Source organism: Pezoporus occidentalis, unplaced genomic scaffold (assembly GCF_034315485.1).
Source record: "Pezoporus occidentalis ecotype Australia unplaced genomic scaffold, CSIRO_AGI_Poc_V1 ctg156, whole genome shotgun sequence".
In the NCBI taxonomy this organism is placed as follows: domain Eukaryota; kingdom Metazoa; phylum Chordata; class Aves; order Psittaciformes; family Psittacidae; genus Pezoporus; species Pezoporus occidentalis.
The window spans coordinates 1304772-1321257 of record NW_026913383.1 but is presented as its reverse complement, the minus strand read 5'-3'; the positions used below and the strand labels follow the sequence as shown (position 1 = coordinate 1321257).

The following is a 16486-nucleotide window of genomic DNA, read 5'->3' as shown; positions in this document are numbered from 1 at the left end:
TTTCCCGTATTCTTCTTATCTTGTGTGTCGCCACAGACATTTGTGAAAAGTTTTATTTTGCTTATGGACCAGTTTCTAGAATTGATTAGGGACCAGTGGACACTCCTGGAATGTACAGATCAACAGAAGTGCCTCCATGCCTCTTCTCTGAATGAGCCTTGTGTTTAGAAACGCATCCCTGCATCGTGCTTTTGTGCTTCCAGATCCACCTATTCTCTTTTGTTGTAGTAACCCATTACAGTATATTTCACAAATATATCACTTAAACATGATATTTGACCAATATTTGTTCTGGAACCCATTTTATTCCTGCATCTGCTGGGAGATGTTCATCTCAACAAAGTTGAGTTTTCAGTCTCCTGTTAAATGCATTGTGCCCTTTTCAATCAGGAAAACTTAAGTGATTCTTAAAGCTATGAAATCAAGATAAATTTCTAAGCAAGGGTTTTTCAGAAATCGTACATAGGTGTATCAATACGCACTTAGAATTTATTAGCTGGAAGAATTGCACTCAGTGGTCTTTTTGCAGACTTCCTGAAGAGAAGGAGTTTTATTTAGCAAATGCTCTAGAAATGCTTAACTGAGCCCTGCCTGCCAAGCTGTTTTATCCACTCAAGTAGAGCAATTGAGCACAAATAGAAATTCCAAGGCTCTTACAGGAGAAAGGACAGCAGAGGCAGTAAGAGATCATGTGTGGAGAGCTGACATGGTATTCTTTAATACACATAGAAGAGATGAATAACTATTTTGAGAGACCTTTCTGTAAATTTCTATTTATTTGTCATGAAGGAAAAAGAAATGCCAAATAATGTCCACAGCAGGTAGAAGCAAATCTGATAATGAGAAATGCTGATATAAAAATTGCATGGCTTTTGTTGAATTTCTACTGCACATGATGTTAAAAGTAATTTACTCGCATTTTTCATTACATAATGATAATGATGTTATCTGTAGACCATAATTAATATATAATGAGAAGATTCCTGTGGTTAAAATGCATTACAAGCTATCAGAGATGGAAACAAACACAGCATGAGTTTAACTTCTTTTTTTTCTCTTTATATTTTTTTCTAAGTCCAAAAAGAGTTTCTGCTTTCTAGCTACATTTTCTCACTGTTTCAAAATTTTCATAGCTGGTAATACTGCAGTGAGAAGAAGCATTTTTCATAAACACAAAGCATATTACATTGATGAGAGAGTTAACTTCGCATTTATAGAATCAGTATTTCTAAACAAGCTGTTGTAAGTAGAGGAATACACATGCAGAAGTAGAAGGATACTTTTATTTTTATCAGTTTATAAAAGCATAATTAGAATAAAATGTCATACGCTGTGTACTTATACATACCCAGTGTTAAGTAAGTGTTATCTTTCAACGTCTTCATGAAACAGTTGTATGAATACTTTAAAAGTCCTGGTTCCAAAGGTAATTTTTATTTCCTACTGGTGTTTGATTTATATGACATATTTGGTCATGTGGTTATTTGATGTAACATTTGAATTTAGAGTCCTTTGCTTATCATTTTGTAAATATACCCTGACTGGCTATCTCTTTATAACTGAGGCAGGTTACTCTTTGCTTCTCTTCATTTCTTAACACTGCACATGGATTTCTGTCAGTATGTTTGCTTCTGACTTTACTGACTGTCAGAAATAATCATCTCATTGTCTCACATTTATTCAGGTGCAAATAGAAGCTGCATTTTGCAATATGAATACCAAGGGATAAATCTACAGTCTTAGACCTTTTAAGTAGTATAAACAGAGCAAGATGCATACAGATGCATACGCAAATGCTGTGTTCAGTCAAACCTAAATAAATTCTGTTTCACTACTTCACAATTTTGGTAGACATTCCTGTAAGTACTCAGAAAAACATCCCATAGACACAATTGGGTTTGTTATCAAGTGAGTGAAAATTATATCCATATACAGAGCAATTATTAAATTTTAAGTAACACATATGGAATTGTAAAATCAAATTTACACTTTAAATTGAGTCAGTATTTTAATGAATGAATTATTCCCTTGAATTCTCTCCTTCTAGGTCAGCTTCCTCTATTAGGACTCCATGGGCATATGCCTTCTTGTGTTGAACACTTCTGTTCAAGAAATTGGATAGTTTTTCTTTTAGTTCACTGGAAAAGAATCACTCCACTACCCTGTTCTTGAAGTTCTCGGGTAAATGATGGAAAAGGGATTGATATGGGGATAGGCATGAGTACGGTTTGGGTATGGGTCTGAGTCTAAGAAAATTCAATAAAATGTTGTGATGGTTTTGTTAGTACACAAAACTATTTCAGGCGCTTTGATAGTAAACACTTTTTTTTTTTCAATCTCACGTCTGTAATACTTGAAAAAAAACAACAAATGAGATGCAAGTAGTTAATGACTAAACTGTACAAAACTTAAAATGTGCCACAAAATTCTGCATCCACTCTCTTCTTCTGCTCTCCCTCTTTTCCTATAGCCTGTCACTCTTGCCTAGTGTGGCTGAGCCCTGCTGCCAAGAAGGCCTTTCCTGTCAACTAACAGTTTCCTTTGATCTCACCTGCTTTTGCTAAGAGAAGCCTTAAAGTGTTTCAGATACAGGCCCCAGGCCAGGAAATGAAGGGAACCAATGCTAGAATTGTGAATATCTCTGGCTCAGATTCCCTGATTTAAAACAAATACAGAAAGAAAACTGTCTTAACTTTTCATTTTCTGTAAAACAGTCCTGAATACAGTACAAAGAAATTACTCTTGCTTAACATTCTTTCACAAGTTTGATTCTATGATTTAGAAAATTAAAATTGATTCCCACCACCCTGCTCTGCTCTCTCCCTACGTGAAGGCTAAAAGTGCAGCGGTTTTGGCATTGTTTTTCATTATCCTCATCACCAGAGTACAGCATGATGTGGATTTTAAGAGGTACAAAAGTGCTTTGAATGTTGAATGCCTTTTTTAAAAGCATGAGATCTGTAGATTTCTATCAAAATGATAATGAAGTATTAGCCAAAATTGTCCATTCTGTAGACGTATCTTCCTCCTCTCTGGGTAATGGAGTCTCTTGCTATGTTCTAGACTTAGTACAGTATACCAGTACGTTAGGATCAGTATTGCTGACTTTTCCTCTGGATACTCTAGCATATGTCAGAACTGTCAGAGATGCCCAGGTTTGTTCCCTCAAGAGTCAGCTTTCTGTTGCTATGCTAGTATTTAAATATCTGCATGTTATATTTAAATGCCATGCAATGATTTCTTAGTTTATGAGACTTTTTTTATAATAACGGCATATTAATTTGATATTAGACAAATCTAAAAAAATTATTTTTTAATGAATCAGACTCTCATATGTTTCAGAAAAGTTGTGGGTGAAATTAAAACCTGCCACATGAAATAAACTCCGTGCAGCACCAGAACAATGTTTTCTTTTTTCTTTTCTTTTTTTTCTTAAGGCTCCATGTACTTACACAGACCACTAAGAAGTGCTTTCTCTCTTGACTTGCCAATGATACAAAAAAATCTATATCTGAGTCTGGAACCTATCAATAGATTATCTTCCCAGGCCATTTTGCTTGAGAATCCCTCTGACGTCTTTCAAAGCATTGGTTATAGCAGCTATAGAGACAGCCTTGTAATGCTGTGCAGCAGATAAGGAAAGATTAGGAGCTCAGATAATTGGCCCTGGGATTTTGAGATCTCTGTTGTCCCCAGTGCCATTACCCACCTGGTGCATAAGACTAATAAAATAGATTATTATCTTACATTGTTTGAAATGTTATTAATTTTTCAATTACCAACTTCTGGCTAATATGTTAAATTTGCTATATTAATTCTTCTACAGTTATTTCATTTTTCCTCATGAAAGATCTGAAATAATCAAAAATGTTACTGTGAATATTTGCTTTTGTACCAGGCTCCTTGAAATCTCAGGATAGGAGTTTAACAAGACTTTGCTCACCCATATCTAATATTTTGCGCATTCCTGTATCATGTGAGATGCTTTTGGAGCAGAATGACGACAATCAGATTGTTAAATTCACTATTTAGCATTGGAATAATAGTGGGTAATGTGAGGGAGAAAGCATTTCAATTTCTGTGTTTTGAAGTTGCAGAAGTACAGCTTCAGAGCTAAATCCATTTTTTTTTTTTTAATTTTGCTTGAAGAGTCCCTATGGTGCTTTTGCCAAGTAATTTTCCACAGGATAAATTTGTATTTCTTAGTTTGAGCATAATGTTATTTAAAGTTATCCCAACCTGAGAGCTGCTGAAGTTTAGAAGAATAAAGTAAAACTGAGGAGGGTGGAGGGGGCACAGGATAAGATCACAAAGTGAGCTAAGTAAGTTCTGAAGCTCTGAGCATCTTTAGTTATAGTAAAAACAAGATTAAAAAAAAAACAAAAACTTAATAAAAATACTGGTCTGTTTTTTTTAGTAAAGCAATTATATATTGTTTTTGTTTGGACTTCTGTCTTTTCCAACTTCCATCTTGGAGTCCCTGAAAATCCAATTGTTTATTGGAAGTAATTTTCTCTAACCAAACATTGCAGGTTCCGCTAGAAAAGGGGCACTGTAAATGTGAGAATAAATATGCAAAACTGTAAGGAGACAGATGCAGAACAGTGAACCAGCTCCATGGATCATTGCAAATTACCACTTGTTTCACAGCTAAGTGCATTAAATAATATATTTGGAGAAGATAAAGGTTTTTGTATCTAGTTTCACTTAAAAATGAAGAAAGGATTGACACATTCAAGAAATGGACTGCAATGAGAATATGGCCATTATTAAATTGGCTATGATTTAGGTCAGTTTGAAAGTTTATCAGCATGAAATCTCAAAATGTATATGATACTTCCTCATTTACATAGGTATTCAACTTAAGTCTTTTTTTTTAGTTCTGTTATCCTTTGAATTGTGCATAGAGTTGATAGGATGGAAATGTTTACCTGAACCACACAAACCTTCTTGTCTGTTCCTCAAAGAGTGAAAAGATTTTGTCAGACAATTAAATTCTGCACACCTCCTGAAGCTGGAGCCTGCGTGACTCCATTATCCACACTTGCCCCACAGCAGTATAATTGGGCTCTCATTAATGCTCCTTAGGAGAACAACTTCCCAACTGGAACCACTCCAAAACCCAGTATACATAATTGACAAAATCAGGGATAGCTGTCTTGTATAAATGCTAGGAGTCAGGTTCTGAGATCGAAGTAAAGTGTGCAACTAGTCCTTTTTCCAACCTAAAACCACAGAGACATTTATGGAGCAGATCACATAAGCACAAAAATATTTGGTTCTAAATGAAAATATGATACCCTTAAAGTCCCTTCTAATGACTTGCATGTAAAGATGGTTGATCATACAATGTTAGATTTATGCTATTATCCAGTTTACATTAAAAATCCATAGTGATAATACAAGTTAGTAATGCTTTAACTTTGAAGCCTTTATTTAAACAGAATGAGAACAAATAACAGGTAGACATTTCCCCACTACATCCTCGTTTTACTGAAATAAATTAGCTCAGTAAGAAAGTTTATAAGATCATCAATTTTTGGATGTGGCAGTGCCTACATCATGTACTCTGTGAAGGGAGGGCACCTGAGCAGTTTTGCTGTTTGCAAGCAGGCAGAGCTAACGCTATAGTCAGAGAATATGCTGGCTGGACATGAGCTGCTGGACATGACATTGGACTTGGGTGCGCAGTCCGCCACTTTGCCTTCCAGGATTCTCACCCAGCGGCAGGTTCTGCAGCAGCGACGCATGGAAAAGCAGATGCACAGGGCTGTCCTCCAACCAATCCCATGTTCCTCCTATAGGAAGCACAGGGGGATTGGCTATTTGTTTCTCTTACACCATCAAGGAAACAAAACCATATTGCTCTCATTTGAATTTTTCTTTGCATAATCATTTTCCACTTAGCAAACAAAAGTGCAGTGACATTTTGATGCAGTGTTATACTGTAAAAGATTTGTCTTTCTCAGCCTGTTCATGAACCTGTTCCTAAGCCTGTCTTTTCCCACTCTCTGACACATAGCATAAAAAAAAAAAAAATTAAAATTCAAACAAAAAACAAAAACCATTTCACTTTTGCATTACAAATCTGTACTAACTTTCAGGTACTCTGCACCAGAGCCAGGATGTGAAATGTGAATCTCAAGTGAGTTGGATGACTGAAAAAAAAAAAGGTCATCCAGTTATTTACTCTGTGTAGTCAATTATATTATGTTTTATAACAACACTCTTCTAATTCTTTAGCCTCTAATCTGAGTCACCCTACTTGTTGATACTTAATATAGTAATTGTTAATATAAATACATTCTACAATCACTAAAGCATATGGATTTCCATCTGATTCACATACACACACTCAGAGCTATTTATTAGTCATCCTCTGTGTTCAAGTCACAGACATACAGTGAAATGCAGAGAACAATGTGGTTAATGTATGTAGGCCTCAAAAAAGCTGAACCTGAATGTATTAATCACACACTCTTGACAAAATATGAAAGTTTTGTGTCATAATCTTCCAACTACATTTTCTTGCTCCTAGTATTATAAAAACACAGGATAAAAAATTATATAATAATATGCATGTGTCCATATATGTGAATGTCTATGCACTTGAGGAAGTGTTTTTATCATCATTTCTCTAGCATTTTTGCCATTAAGTTTTGCATGATCCGATGACAGAAAACATAGGTCTTCTTTACCAGTGCATTCATAAACTTGACAGCACTTGTATCTGATTTTGCAAATGGAGAGACCATGCAACAGTTCAAATGGTGGTAGAGTGAAAAGGTAAGTGCTTGCAAAGTCAAGACTGACCTGTTAAATTTGCATGAGAAAACTGTGTACAAAGAAAAATGTGGTAAGCACTGCGCACTTTTCTCTTTCCAATTCCCAAGAAGATACTGTCTGTCCTACGTTAACAGCTCCAGCTGGGCCATGAGTTGCCCAGACACCAACATTGATTTGAGATGGCAGTAAGTCTGAAGTGGATGAACACTTTATTAGGATGCTACTGGGGTAAGAAAAAAAAAAATATAAGGTATTCATAATTGTTCTGGGTTCAGCAGTAGCAGTCATTTTTCTCCTTCTTAGTAGCTGCTGCAGTGCTGTTTTTTGACTTTCAGCCTGGGAACAATGCTGATAACGCCAATGTTTTTAGTTGTTGCTCAGTAATGTTTACTCTGACCAAGGACTTTCTGAGTCTCATGCTCTGCCAGGGAGGAGGGGAAGCCAGGAGGAAACAGAGACAGGACACCTGACCCAAACTAGCCAAACAGGTATTCCATACCACAGCACTTCATGCCCTCCATAGAAACTGGGGGCAGTTGCTCGAAAGGTCTAGATCTCTGCTTGGGTCAGGCTGGGTATCACTCAGCGGGTGGCAAGTGGTTGTATTCTCTTCCTTTGTTATTTCCCTTATCATTATTATTATTGGTGGTAGCAGTAGTGATTTGTGTTATACCTTAGTTACTGGACTGTTCTTATCTCAACCCGTGGGAGTTACATTCTTTCAATTCTCCTTCCCATCCCTCCGGGAGCAGGGGCAGGAAGGGGGGGGGAGTGAGAGAGCCGCTGCGTGGTTCTGGGTTGCCGGCTCGGCTTAAACCACGACAATAATGTAGGCTGTTTGATTCAAAGCTTTCTTTATATGTTTAGTCTTGGGTATTGATTAGAGTAACAGCCTGGAGGGACAATTACTATGTAAATAATAATAGTCAGATGAAACTTTGCCACAGCTGCTTTATATGGAAAGCACTCATTTCATGATGATTGGCAGCATGGTAGTAGTATAAAATAAATCATCATGAGTGGTGTAACAAGAAAAATCAAAGTTAATAACATGCATAATAACAGAGAACACAATTTAGGAGAGTTGATGTGTTTCAGAGGGTCACACACAGCTGTGTTTTATTTATTTATTTATGCAAGTGTTATTGCTACATACAATGCCAATTAATAATCACATGAAGTAATAGGATTAAAACTTGACAAAAATCAGACCAACTGAGTTTTAAGCCATATTAGTGCTGGCATTTCCCCATCAGACTTCTGACTGATGAAGCAGAAGTGTAACGTGAATTTGTAATTGTATGCATATGTAATTATATCTGTACTCTTGGAGAGAATCAGCAGGCATTGTACAACTGGTCATTCCAAAAAAAGGGAAAAAGATGAAAACTAAAAGTGAGGCAGTGGGTATTAGCAGTGCCTGTTGACCTTGTCGTTAAGAATTATGACAGACTTCATTGAGAATGAGAAAAACAGTCATTAAACCATGATCCACGAAATCTCTTAGGCGTATGTATATCTTTAAGAAGAGATATGTTAAATACTTTAGGCATATGTGTCAAATTTAAAGATCTGTTTAGCTCAATCCATCTGCAATATGTTTCACCAAAATTTGAAATTATAGTGGGAAAAAAGAGTAAAATACAACAAAGCATGTATTTTTTTAAATGAAGTAAAGGATCATGTGTTTGAAAAGCGTGCGTTCAAGCGTATGTGTTTGAAAAGATTGTGTTCAAGCAAATTAAAAGAAAAGTGGGATTTAACTGTTTATCAGTGTTATTTTCAAGTTGCTGAAAGTAAAAGTAAATAGTGAAGGACAAAAATAAGAGTTTTGTTTTTTTTTTTTTAATGGTGCTTGAAATATGTTAGCAAATATAGAGAGAAGAAAAAGAGGAAAAGAGAACAGTTTTCTACCTACATCCAGCTACATATTATTGTGTTAAGAAAACTTTGCTTTCAAAAGTTCTAACAATTTTGCAAAAGATTTGAAGCGCTTTTTTTTTTCATAACACTAACTTTTAATAGAATCTATACAAACAAAACTAAAATACTCAAGCTGATGGAACTAGAAATAGTGAATGTATTTCTGGTGATTTTGTATTTCTGTCTGATTTTGATATGACTCTGACTGAAGCTGTCAGATTCCTCAAGTCCATTGCTACAAGGTGATGGGCAGTGCTGTGTCGTGATGATGATTCAGAGAAGCAACACCACAACAATAAGTCTAGAATGAGAAACCGGACAGTGATGGTTTTGAGAGAAAACCAAGAAATATCTGCATTTATCAAATTACATCTGTAATTTTTTGTTGGTTGGAGCTTTTTTTTTTTCTTTGTTTTGCTTTGCTTTTGCTTTTGCTTTTTGTTTTAAACAGCATTGTCTGAATGTTTGGGTGAGGAGAAGGGTTTTGCTTGGTGAAGAAGCAAAGTATTTCAGGTTCCTTTCTTCATTTTTTTTTTTTTTTAGTGAATGAGAGATACATGCATTATAAAAACCTAGCGTTTTTACCCAAAGTCTCTCCTCAGGCATAGTATCTTCTAATCCACCAAGAAGGCCCTAACAAGGATTGTTTTCCTGAGTTCTTCTTTATGAGGATCTAATGTCCCTCTTTCAACATCAAGATTCCCATTTTCAGCCTGGTTTGAACTTTCAATGCCATTATTTATTGTTTCATTAAAGTCCCTTAGAGCTTTTGCAAAATACGTTTTCAACATAGAAATTAAAAACAAATTTTGTTTGAGAGAGAAGGAAACTATTTAGATAAATATTAAATGAAGGAATATTAATGCAGGCATGTGGTGTTTAACCGGAGACCATGCAGATGAGACTAAAGGTAAGAAGGACAAATTCAAACATTGTCCCCCAAATATGAAGTGTTTACATTATTTAGGTCAAAATTGCACTGAATGTACTTTTAAATAACTACACTACAATGGGGGGGGGGGGGGGGGGGGAAGGGGGCTGGAAAAGAGAATGAGCACACATGATTGGATACTTTGTATACTTTTGGAGAAAAAAAAATTAAATCTTTTTCTCACTCACCAGACAAAATTTTAGCCAAACTCCTGCAATTACCTTTGTGATGTGTCTGATTTTGATTGCTGCCTTTTACAGAAGGAACTAAGTTAGATGGATGCAGCTGATGTTTAGGACAGTTACTGTAATAACTGTGCTTAGAGCCAATGCATGGAGAAATCTTGGAATTGGAAAACTTGTCTGATTGTTCTAGATGAAGAAATGACTAAAGACAGTTTCCAGCAGAAGCAGTGAGCAAATTTATGTAATGCAGTGGGTGAAACATATGTTCAAAACAAGATGAAAATTACATATACTTAGCCAATGAATATCAAAATCACTATTCAAACAGCAATTGCTATGAAAGCCATGATCATATTTGGATAATAAAGCTTTAAGATATCTTGAATGTGCTTTCTGTAATTACACATAGTAGTCTGCTTTTCACTGGTATTTATTTTGACATTTTATCCTGAATATTTTATTAGAAAACTGTTTATCTTCTTTACAGCAAAAAAAAAAAAGCATCACAAGTTCCTATGGGGATTGTGTCACCATTTTCTTCCTAATTTTTCTGACATGTTACCTTTCCAATATCACATTATTTTTAAAGGCATGATTTAGCATATAGCTTTTATGAAACCAAAAGTTCATGAATCTCCCTGTGGACTCAGAGACATAGGACAAAATAGAAGGGCTCTGTGCAATGTTATGAAATGTAATTCCTGTAAAGATGCTGTCATAGTTATAAACTATGATGATTTTTATTTATAATCTATGTGTACACACATAGTATTTAATACTTCTGGTAAATGTTTAAGAACTTGAAAATCAAGAGACATGTCAGTCTTCTTTTTTTATAAGTTGTTCCTCTGTTAGATAAGGCAGACACTTTCTATTTTGTCCTATTTGAGAAAGCCTCAGTAATCTACCTTCACTAAAATATTAGAGAGAAATATGTCTCATAAAGTCTTAATTTATGTGAATATTTTGCATAGCTTTAGGAGATATGGCTAGGATTCATCAAAAGAAACTAGCAGAGAACATGTTCAATACAAAGACCTAATTCTTCAAGTAATGAGCAATTAAGATGTGGAAGTTTTTGCTCAGAATACTGTGAGCATTAAGAGCCAACAAAGGTTTGAAACAAACCTGACAACTTCATGAAGGGAAAAGCCCAGTTAAGAGTCATTAAAAATGACAGAAGAACTTTCAAATGTCTCAGAGAAGTCCCCTGAATTGTACCTTTTCAGGGGATAGGAGAGTATTTGGTGGCTATATTGCACTTGTCTTGTCCTCATATTCTTTCATAGGTAACCATGAGTAATAACTGCCAATGACAAGACACTTGACTGGAATAACTTTTGATCAGAAGATGTGGTTTTCCTGTTAATTTCTTAGGCATAGCAAATTCTTAGCTCATAGAATCATAGCTTCATAGAATAGTCAGGGTTGGAAAGGACCTTAAGATCATCAAGTTCCAACCCCCCTGCCATGGGCAGGGAGACCACACACTAAACCATGCCATACAAGACTCCGTCCAACCTGGCCTTGAGCACTGCCAGGGATGGAGCATTCACAACTTCCTTGGTGCAGTGGGTTATCTCAATTGATTGTTCACAGTCAGTTACAGATTGATCTCCTCATTCTCTCTTTCCCCCCTACTAGAGAATACAACACCTCACCAGCAACCGACTGATAACTCGCCCCCCCCCCAGCCCGACCAAGCACCGACCGATACCTCCTCCAACCCTGCAGACCCCTGCAGTCTCCCAGCCCTTCTGGCTCACTCCCAGTTACATCCTGAGCATGACGTGCTGTGGTATGGAATACCTCTCTGATCAGTTTGGGTCAGGTGTCCTGTCTCTGCTTCCTCCTGGCTTCCCTTCCTCCCTGGCAGAGCATGAGGCTCACAAAGTCCTTGGCCAAACCAAAATATCATTGTTATCAGTTCTGTTCCCAGGCCGAAAGTCAAAACACTGCACTGCACCAGCTACCAAGAAGGAGAAACATGACTGCTACTGCTGAACCCAGGACACTTGGGTAACCTGTTCCAGTGCCTCACCACCCAAAGATTCATGATAGAATTAAAAAAGTATCTCTGTTAAAATTAACAAAAAACAATGTTTGTGATTGTAAATAAACTAAAAGTTGCATTCCTGTTTTAGGGGCAGTAGTCACTTGGTGAGGAAATAAATATTGAGAAATTGAACAGTATTCTCTAGGATCAGTTCTAGAATAATTTTAGGCTACTAGGTTATTTTATTTTCTAGATTTAAATGTATGTAGTACTTAAAATTCAGTATGAATTCTATGTTTCTCAGTTAGACTGCTAGGTTGATAATGTAAGTCAATGGTCTCTTTTTTCAGTTTCCCTGCTGGATCCATGCCCCCAAGAACATCGGTAGCAAATAGACATGGGAATTTAAAATTTCATTTCTCAGAAATAAAACTTTTGAAATTCACTTGCTATGAAAATTAATGTTAATGAATGTTTTTGATAATGCAAAAGAGCCTATTTAAGAATGAGTTTTTTCCATTCAGCAATTAATACAGCTATTAATGAAAGTAGAAAGTTCCTACAAGGATACTGGAAGCCATGAACCACTCTACTAAATTAATCTGATCTGCTAAATTGAAGAATCTGTTAGAAACCCATTTTAATCCAGTGCTAACACTGTGGGAAGACTTGTGATGACTATTTGATAATATGCCATGGGTTTATATTATGTAAGTCTTGAAAAGTGTAAGCGACATTTTCTTGCTTTTTTTTGTAAGCAGAAACCTCACAGGGAAAGTCCTTAATTAAAGATGACATGATTTTTGTTATTCAACATAAAGGCATGCTTTGCTTCTCTGTTCTGGAGGGGCTGGGACTTATAAGCCACCCAAATATACTGATTTTCTTTTCTTTCTGCTCCTTTGAATATGAAGTCTATAGATAGTTATTCCTAAATTTAAATTCAGCCATAGCTGTTCAACATTATTAAGAGAATCAGGAGAATTAAACATCTGGAGAAGTATTTTAACTTTAACATAGACATGAGTACAAACCCTTGTCTCATTGGAGTAGCTCTATCACAGGGTCCTAAGGGCATCTAGATAGGTTTCTTGTGTTGTATGGTTCATTTATTTATTTCATTTAATAGAAATATCTTTAATTTTCTATGTTTCATTTGTCAGCTTGCCTTCCACTTCACATGAGGGGATTTTTTTATTTTTTACTTTGTAATCCACACATGCCCAGCAATATTTTTGGGCAGGTAAGCCCAAGCAAACCCAAGGATGAGGAGGCAGGGACCCACCACAACAGACGAATCCATCTGGAGATGCCTTTGAGACTGTGCCAGTTTGCTGCAATCTGCACCCAACACATACCCACCATGGAGGAAGGCTGATGCTGTTGACCTTGGGCTAGGAGGACACCTGAAGGCGAGTGTGACATCAGAAAAAAAGTGCTATGCTATGAGCAGATTCTTTCATATAATGATTTCATTTAGATTATTTGTGAGTCCAATTAGGACTATTAGCTGCTTTAAACACAAACTGGACAAGCAAAGAGTTCTTGGCTCCATACGTTTGGTGTGTCCCCTTTTGCACATGTCAGGATATTGAATGTTAGAATTCCAGCACTAGATACCCAGTATTGATCCTCTTTCACAGATGGGAACATAGTGAAAAGTCATGCAGAGAGTTTCTACTAAATCGAGAACTAGAGACTGCTATTTGTTACTTCATCTCATTTCTTTGTATTTCTTTATAGGCTCTATTTAAATACAGAGTCATAAAATGTAGGATGAACTAAAAATAATATTTTAATAAAAGGAAACATATTTTCCTTGACCCCTTTGTTTTTTTTAAGAAAAAGTTTTAGTCAATCTATATTTTTACTGGAGGGGTGGAATAATAGAAACTATAATGCAGAAATCAGATTTGAAAATAGTTCTTTGTCTCCTCATTTAGTGTTGTTAAGCATAAAGATATATGAGGGTCCTGAATGGGAAAACAAGGCTAAGAACTGTAAGGGTTGAAAATACCCATGCACAATTGGAAAAAACCTATGATAGGCTGCTTATGTTAGGAACTTTTCGTTCTACACTGGTATGCCCAATATCAGGCAAAGCACGAAATATGAGTTTAACAGTATAGAGAATTCCTATTCTCAATGCATACTCAAAATGCTATTTTTCTTGCTCAAGCAAACAGACCAGCACATACCAAGATGTCTCTACACAAAGAAGAGTAAGCGAATAGATATTGCATCCAATTTCACAGCATAAATACGACTCATGTTCTGGAGAGGCATGGAAGATGAGTCTAGTTCTGTCACTCAAATCAGAGGGCTGAAAACCAGGGCTGTCCCCCACACTGACCTTCACCGGGATATCAATGTACGTAGCAGATGGCCACTATCAGCATGTGCTGTACAGTTCTGGCACTTCACAATAAGCGCAGGTGCCAAATGCCAACCCTCTGTGCTAAGTTCTGGCAGATTTGGCCTCTGGGAATGATCCCGATTTTCTCCAGTCAGAAGAGTCAGCACCAGTAGTTGCAACTGAGTTATCACCAGAGACCTGGTGTGAAACCAACCTTCTTCTTTGTTCATTAGGGGAATTTCAACAGAGCATTAGAATGACATCAGTCTCAAAAAGTGAACTGAGCTCTTTACTCTTTGCGGCTTCGGAGTTTTTAAACACAATTGTCCAGAAGGTTGAGTTGCATTTTATCTGAAATCAGATACTACTATCTTCCACAAATGCTCTGGCAAAACTGGTGATAATTTGATGGATTAATTCAGTATTTTAACTTTGCAGCACATTTAGCATGATTGCAAGCTTCTGCTTTAACCCACATTGACCAATTTCTCATTTTTATTTTTTTCACAGCATTCATGATAATCATGTACGAATTAAGAATGAAATACTCTCAGCACTATAAAAATGGGTTTCCTTTATAAGAAGGAAATACAGCTGTCATGGTTTAAGCCCAGCTGGTACAGCTTTTCAGGTTCGTACCTTTCTATTTTAGTTAGTGGTCGTTTCTTCACCAATTTCAATTTTTTTATTCTTATCTTGAAAAACTGTAAATTTTAAGTATTTTGATTCCATACATTACCTCCTCTAGAACTTCTAAAACACAAAAAGTTAGTTCTGAATTCATTTTGAAATATGGTAAGATCCAAAATTAAATGTAATTTCAGTATGCTTAATCAAACACATAATTACTATCAGGAAAGGTAAAATTCAGTAACTACTGTGATAGAGGTCTTGATAACAGTTTTAGTCAAATTACTATGGAAAATCCTGATTTTCTCTTTGAAATAGAAGTTTTCAAGCAGTTATGTTTCTCAGTACTCTCTTCATCCCAAATTGTACTTAAAATACATTCAAATATTTTAGCCAACTGTAGTCCCAGTCCAATAGTGTGCACTACTTACTTAACATGTATAAACCTTTGCAGAATTAGGACCTTATTATGAATTATGCATGCAAAATATATTTGCTATTTTATATTTCTTTAAATTTATACAGAAGTATATGTATCTGTAGTTTGAATGTATAAAGAAAAGGAATAATAACATTTTGACATAGCCCCTGAAATAAATGACTTGTTGACCTTATAAACTACAGATTAACAGATTCATTCCATGCATTCCTGCCATTTCTCCTTCTTCCAGGAGTATCTATTCACAAACCTGTTATCTCGCTAATTAAAAGGCAATGAAGTCTGAACCTCCTGATTGTATGCTAATTACTCAGCCCTTAAGCTATTGCTCTAATTCTTGGATGGCCTTCAAATGCCTGTTCTGCCAGTGTTATGAAGTGAAATTTTGGTGTCTTTTGGCATATGCGAAGGATAGATTTGGCAATTGTAAATAAACTTAAAAGAAAGTTTCTCCAAATAGATTTCCAAAAGTGTAAATTTAGTCCTTCAGTCATTTTTGAAGAATCATCTGGGACACAATTTCTGTGGAAGACACAGAAAGACTATGATATAGTAACTGACCTGTCACTTAATCTTGCCTCACGCAACCTTCCTGTAGATGTGCCACCAGGAACAGTATTTACAGCCTTATTGATGTGCTTGAAGTAATTTGCATGACTCTGGTTCTTTCTTTTATGGACTGTAACACTAGGGACAACATCAGGCCACAGCTACTGAAGACTTCTACTAGTGCTATCAAAGTAATATTAATAATAATGGTAGTTCTGAGAAGGAAAAGGAATGGTAGATCTGAGAGGGAAAACAAGGTTTCAGGTTTTGTGATGGCTGGATTAACAGTATTTCTTTATCTTAGAAAAGTGATAAAAGACATGTAGCTGGCTACTAATTCAGCCTTTATCTCACACTGGATTTTCTGTAAAATTCAGTGCATGTACAATGTATTTTCTCCCTTGCATTTCAGGAAAAGTCAGAAGCTTGCTTGCTAATGAAAATATAGTGCTGCTCACTTTAGATATACAATTCTCAAATAAATCTCTCATACAGGTAGTATTGAGGTGTCACTTGGATTCAGTATTACACAGCTGTGTCCTGTGCATGGGTGTCAGGGATGTGATGCTGCAAGTGAACCCAAACCTGGCCACAGCACATCGCTCCATGCAACGCCTTAACTGCCCTGTTTGCAGTCCAGCCATTTCTGATGAGTAAGTTGATGTGCATAGAGCTGGCTTCTTCTGTAAAA

At 36.2% G+C, this 16486-nt stretch overlaps 1 long non-coding RNA gene across 2 annotated transcripts in view; it reads left to right on the top strand.

Moving 5' to 3' along the window:
• Window positions 1-15228, top strand: part of LOC134160075 (uncharacterized) — a 121750-nt gene extending 106522 nt beyond the window's left edge. For both annotated transcript variants that reach the window (XR_009963425.1, XR_009963424.1), the window contains exons 2-4: window positions 2048-2181; window positions 8921-9083; window positions 12985-15228. This is a non-coding gene — a long non-coding RNA (uncharacterized LOC134160075). The remainder of the gene's footprint in view (window positions 1-2047; window positions 2182-8920; window positions 9084-12984) is intronic.
• The last annotated feature ends 1258 nt before the right edge of the window (window positions 15229-16486 follow it).